Raw genomic sequence first — 6,000 nt, forward strand, 5'->3', positions numbered from 1 at the left:
GTTTCTACACCTCATAGATTAAGGTGTGGAGCTCTGCTGTTCTTCATGAATTAATGCAAGTACTATTATTTTTCTTTCAATTCACGCCTACTTCTTCTCTAAGATATGCTCTCGTACTTAATTCAGTTAAGTCAGAATGAAGGGGTGACCCGTGACAATCACCCAATCTTCATTACTCGCTTTGCCAAGATCCGCGTGCCTGACAACCACAAGCGGTCTACATGATGTTCAACGTAGTCATTGGACGACAGCCAGAGTATATTCTCTTGGGTCTCTGATCTGCGATTCACATCGTCTCTCCTGACAACAGAGCATCTGAATCTGAGATTAGAACCTTCGTGGTATAGGCTAGAACCATTGGCAGCATTCTTGAGATCCGAAAAGTCTAAACCTTGTCTTTGGTATTCCGAGTAGGATCTGGGAAGGGATGAATGTGATGAGCTTCAAACTTGCGAATGTTGGGTGCAGTAACAGTGTGCAAAAGGACAAGGGTCCTATTCCGACGCTAGTGAGAACCGACAGATGAATAGCCGTGCGAAAGCTGTACATGGTATTTTTCATCCGAGACGAGAAATCCGACAGTTGATTAGCCGTGTAGAGATCGTACCTGGTATTTTACATCCGAGAGGACCATGGAAGGGAGCATGCATGATTAGAAGAAGGCAATAGGAAAGCAGAAGTTTAGAAGCAACAAAGCAACTCCAAATGCTTATCTGAAATTCCCACCAATGAATTACATAAGTATCTCTATTTTATTTTATGTTTTATTTATCTTTTAATTATCAAAACCTCATAACCATTTGAATCCGCCTGACTAAGATTTACAAGATGACCATAGCTTGCTTCAAGCCGACAATCTCCGTGGGATCGACCCTTACTCACGTAAGGTATTACTTGGACGACCCAGTGAACTTGCTGGTTAGTTGTGCGGAGTTGTGAAAAGTGTGAATCACAATGTCGTGCACCAGGTTTGATGCTCAACTCCTCGTTCCCGGCTTTCACAAGCGTTCGTTTCGCAAGTTATATGCACTTCATTCTGATGTTCAAATTGGTAGGATTCATGGACTACATGTCACCTTAGCCCTATATGCTCATATGTGTTCTTGGAGGATAGATTTACTTTTGACCAAGTAAATAGACGTATTTACATTAGTTGCATGCATTTAGTTAGGTAATTTTTACTTCATGACCCTTTTCACCCATGTCTTTGGTCTTTTATCTTTAGCATGAGGACATGCTCGGTTTAAGTGTGGGGAGGTTTGATAAACCCCAAATTTGTGGTTTATATTGTGTAGAATTTGGGAGATTTTATCAATATTTTCCACACTTATTCACAGAAATTGCATGGTTTTGTGTTCTCTTCCTAATATTGCTTCATGATGGAAAACATGCTTCTTTTGCTTTAAAATTGCCATATTTTGTTTCACTTTTATCACCATTCGATGCTGTGATATGTTTGTTGAGTGATTTTAGAGTTTGTAGGGCAAGAATGTCCTAGAAAAGAGGAAGGAAGTATGCACAAGTGGAAGAAACATGTAGAATTGGGCTTTGAGAAAATCAGCTGCGACGCGCACGCGCACCTCACACGCACGCGTGGGTGCAGGAAGCTGGGTATGGCACGCGAAGAGTGGCGCATCCACGTGGATTGGCGAAATTCCCATCGACGCACATGCGTGCATGACGCGCACGCGTGGATCACGAAATTCAGGCAACACGCATGCGTACATGATGCGTACGCGTGACGAGCTGCACAAGACCTCATTAAAGAAATCGTGCCTGGCGATTTCTGAGGCTCAGCAGGCCCAAATTCAAGCTAATTCTGCATGGAAAAGACCCAGGAACTCAAGGAGGAAAGGAGGGGATCATCCATTACACACTTGGACACATTTTTTGCTAGTTTTCTTTGGTTCTTGTTCTTCTAGAGAGAGAAACCACTATTCCTCTCTAGATCTAGTTTGGTTTGATCTTCCCTTATTGAATTTTGAATTGGATATTGTTGATTTCTAGTTTTGATTACTTAATTTGAATTCTCTAGTATAATTTTGTTTAGATCTTATGTTAGATTGCTGTTCTCTTGTTATTTCCCATTTTCTATTCATCTTATGAACTTTGTGGATCTTGAATTTCTAATGGTACATTGATGTTCTCCATGATTAATAGTGTTGTTTGAGTAGTTCTCCTTTGATAATTGTTAATGGGTGCTTTTAATTTCCAATTTATTAGCAATTTGAATATGTCTTTTATTAATGCATACCATGTGTTTGATGAAATGTTTCCCTTGATTATGGAGTAGTTTTCTTGACTCTTGGCCTACACTAAGGGAATTGGGTAAACTTGAGTCATTGGGTCTAATTAATTTGGTGATTTGAGAACCCTTAGTGGTCAAGTTGATACCCATTGACACTAATCCACTACTAAGTCAATTGTTAGTTAGATTCGGACTTATGAGTTGAGATTGATCAAGTCACTTGACGTACCTCAAGCTTAGGAGTAAACATTACGTACTTAAAGCTCTTGGAGGTAGACTTAGTGAGTTTGGTTCCTCATAATTGTCAAGATATGGTTATTAGACAAAGATGGTGACCCCAATTCCTATGCCTAGCCAAGAGTTTCCTTTATTAATCATATTTGAAAACCAAAAATTCCAATTGCATTGAGTTTAGTTATAGTTACTTGTTTAGTTCTAGAGTAGAATTACATTGGATGTTATCTAGTTAAATTGAAATTGCTCATACCTTGTTTTAGTTGTTTGATTTAGTTTCTTGCACTTTAAAGATTTCTTGCTTATCAAGCTTAGTAGTTTAAATTCTTGATCATGACTCCCAACCTCGGAATTCTAACCAATGTTGATGCACATGTTTGCCCATTCCTTGTGAGACGACCCGAGGTTTGAATACTCAAGGGGAAAGGAGGGGATCATCCATTACACACTTGGCGCCGTTGCCGGGGATTGTTCGAGTTTGAACAACTGACGGTTCATCTTGTTGCTTAGATTGGGTAATTTTATTTTATGTTTAAGCTTTTTATTTTTATTTTCGAAAAAAAATTTATTTAAAAAAAATATATTTTGTTCTTCAGAATTTTTAAGAATGAATTCTAAAGTTTCATAAGATATGTTGAAGCCTGGCTGGCTGTTAAGCCATATCTAATCTATTGGATTGAGGTTTCCACTTATCTTTGCAGGAGCTTTTTGGTTCCCATCAATTTGGCTGTTGTATGTAATGCTCTGTTAAAGCTTGGCTGGCCAAATTCTTTTGGACCGAAGCTTTAGACTAACATTGCACGAATCCTGGAATTCTTATTAAAAATTTTGTATCTCTTTATTTTCTTTTTTTCAAAATAATTTTCGAAAAATATACAAAAAAATTTTAATAAAATCATAAAACCAAAAAAATTTTGTGTTCTTGTTTGAGTCTTGTGTCAAATTTTAAGTTTGATGTAAATTGCATGTTTTTAAGTTTTCTTGAATTTTCGAAAATATATACATTGTGTTCTTCTTTGATCTTCAAGTTGTTCTTCATGATTTTCTTTGTTTAATCTTGTGATTTTCTTGTTTTGTGTTTTTTGTTATTTTTCATATGCATTTTCGAATTCATAGTGTCTAAACATTAAAAATTTCTAAGTTTGGTGTCTTGCATGTCTTTCTTTTCTTAAAAAATTTTCAAAAATATGTTCTTGATGTTCATCATGATCTTCAAAGTGTTCTTGGTGTTCATCTTGACATTCAAAGTGTTCTTGCATGCATTATTTGTTTTGATATTAATTTCTTATGTCTTGTGTCATTTTGTGATTTTTCTCTCTCCTCATTAAAAAATTAAAAAATAAAAAATAATATCTTTTCCTTATTTCACTCATAAATTTCAAAATTTTGGGTTGACTTAGTCAAAATTTTTAAAATTTAGTTGTTTCTTGTTAGTCAAGTCAAAATTTCAATTTAAAAACTTTATCTTTTGAAATCTTTTTCAAAAATCAAATCTTTTTCATTTTTCTTTCATGTTTTTCGAAAATTCTTCAAAATAAATTTTCAAAATCTTTTTTTTTATTTTTATCTCTTATTTTCGAAACTTTACTAACAATTAATGTTTTGATTCAAAAATTTCAAGTTTGTTGCTTTCCTGTTAAGAAAGGTTCAATCTTTAAATTCTAGAATCATATCTTTTAGTTTCTTGTTAGTCAAGTCATCAACTTTAATTTTCAAAATCAAATCTTTTTTTTAATTTCTTTTTCAAATCTTTTTCAAAATAAATTTCAATAATATATTTTTCAAAATTTAATTTCAAAATTTTTTACTAACTTCTTATCTTTTCAAAATTTATTTTCATATCTTTTTCAACTAACTACTTGACTTTTTGTTTGATTTTAAAATGTTACTAATTCTTATCTTTTTCAAAACTACATAACTACCTTTCTCTCTCTCTAATTTTCGAAAACAACTAACCACTTTTTCAAAATTCTTTTTAATTAACTAATGATTTTAAATTCTAATTTTATTTTATTTTATTTCTTTTCTTAAATTTCAAATTCTAAATTATAATTAAAATAAAAACAAAAACATTTTTCTTTTCTTTTAATTAATATTCGAATACTCCTTCCCTCTCATCTCTTTCTATTTATTTTATTTATTCACTAGCATCCCTCTTCTTAAAAAAATTCAAACGCTCTCCCTCTTTTTGTGTTCGAATTCTTCTTATTCCCTCTCTACCTCATTCTTCTATTCTTCCATTCTTCTACTCACATAAAGGAATCTCTATACTGTGACATAGAGGATTTCTCTTCTTTTCTATTCTCTTCTTTTTCATATGAGCAGGAACAAGGATAAGTACATTCTTGTTGAAGATGATCCTGAACCTGAAAGAACTATGAAGAGGAAGTTAAGAGAAGCTAAAGTATAACACTCTGGAGAGGACCTTACAGAAATTTTCGAAAAAGAAGAAGACATGGCAGCCAAAAATAACAACAATGGTGGAGATGCAAGGAAGATGCTTGGTGACTTTACTGCACCAACTTCCGACTTCTATGGAAGAAGCATCTCAATCCCTGCAATTGGAGTAAACAACTTTGAGCTTAAACCTCAATTAGTTTCTTTAAATGCAAAAGAATTGCAAGTTTCATGGACTTCCATTGGAAGATCCTCATCAGTTCTTAGCTGAATTCTTGCAAATCTATGACACTGTTAAGACCAATGGGGTTAATCCCGAGGTCTACAGACTTATGCTTTTTCCCTTTGCTGTAAGAAATAGAGCTAGGATATGGTTGGACTCACAACCTAAAGAAAGCCTGAACTCTTGGAAAAAGCTGGTCAATGCTTTCTTGGCCAAATTTTTTCTACCTCAAAAGTTGAGCAAGCTTAGAGTGGAAGTCCAAACCTTCAGATAGAAGGAAGGTGAATCCCTCTATAAAGCTTGGGAAAGATACAAGCAATTGATCAGAAGGTGTCCTTCTGACATGCTTTCAGAATAGAGCATCTTATTTATATTCTATGATGGTCTGTCTGAATTGTCCAAGATGTCATCGGATCACTTCATCTGAAGAAGACACTTGCAGAAGCCCAGGAACTCATTGAAATGGTTGCAAATAACCAGTTTATATATACTTCTGAAAGAAATCTTGTGAATAATGGGATGACTCAGAAGAATGGAGTTCTTGAGATTGATACTCTGAATGCAATATTGGCTCAGAATAAAATATTGACTCAGCAAGTCAATATGATTTCTCAGAATATGACTGGAATGCAAGCTGCATCCGGCAGTACTAAAGAAGTTTCCTCTGAAGGAGAAGCTTATGTCCCTGAGAATCCTGGAATGGAAGAAGTGAATTACATGGGAGAATCCTATGGAAACACTTACAATCCTTCATGGAGGAATCATCCTAATTTCTCATGGAAGGATCAGTAGAAGCCTAATCAAGGCTTCAATAATAATAATGGTGGGAGAAATAAGTTTGGCAATAGCAAGCCTTTTCCATCATCTTCTAAGCAACAGACAGAGAATTCTAAGCAGA

This window comes from Arachis ipaensis, chromosome B4 (assembly GCF_059453495.1).
Source record: "Arachis ipaensis isolate K30076 ecotype BB chromosome B4, ASM5945349v1, whole genome shotgun sequence".
NCBI lineage: Eukaryota > Viridiplantae > Streptophyta > Magnoliopsida > Fabales > Fabaceae > Arachis > Arachis ipaensis.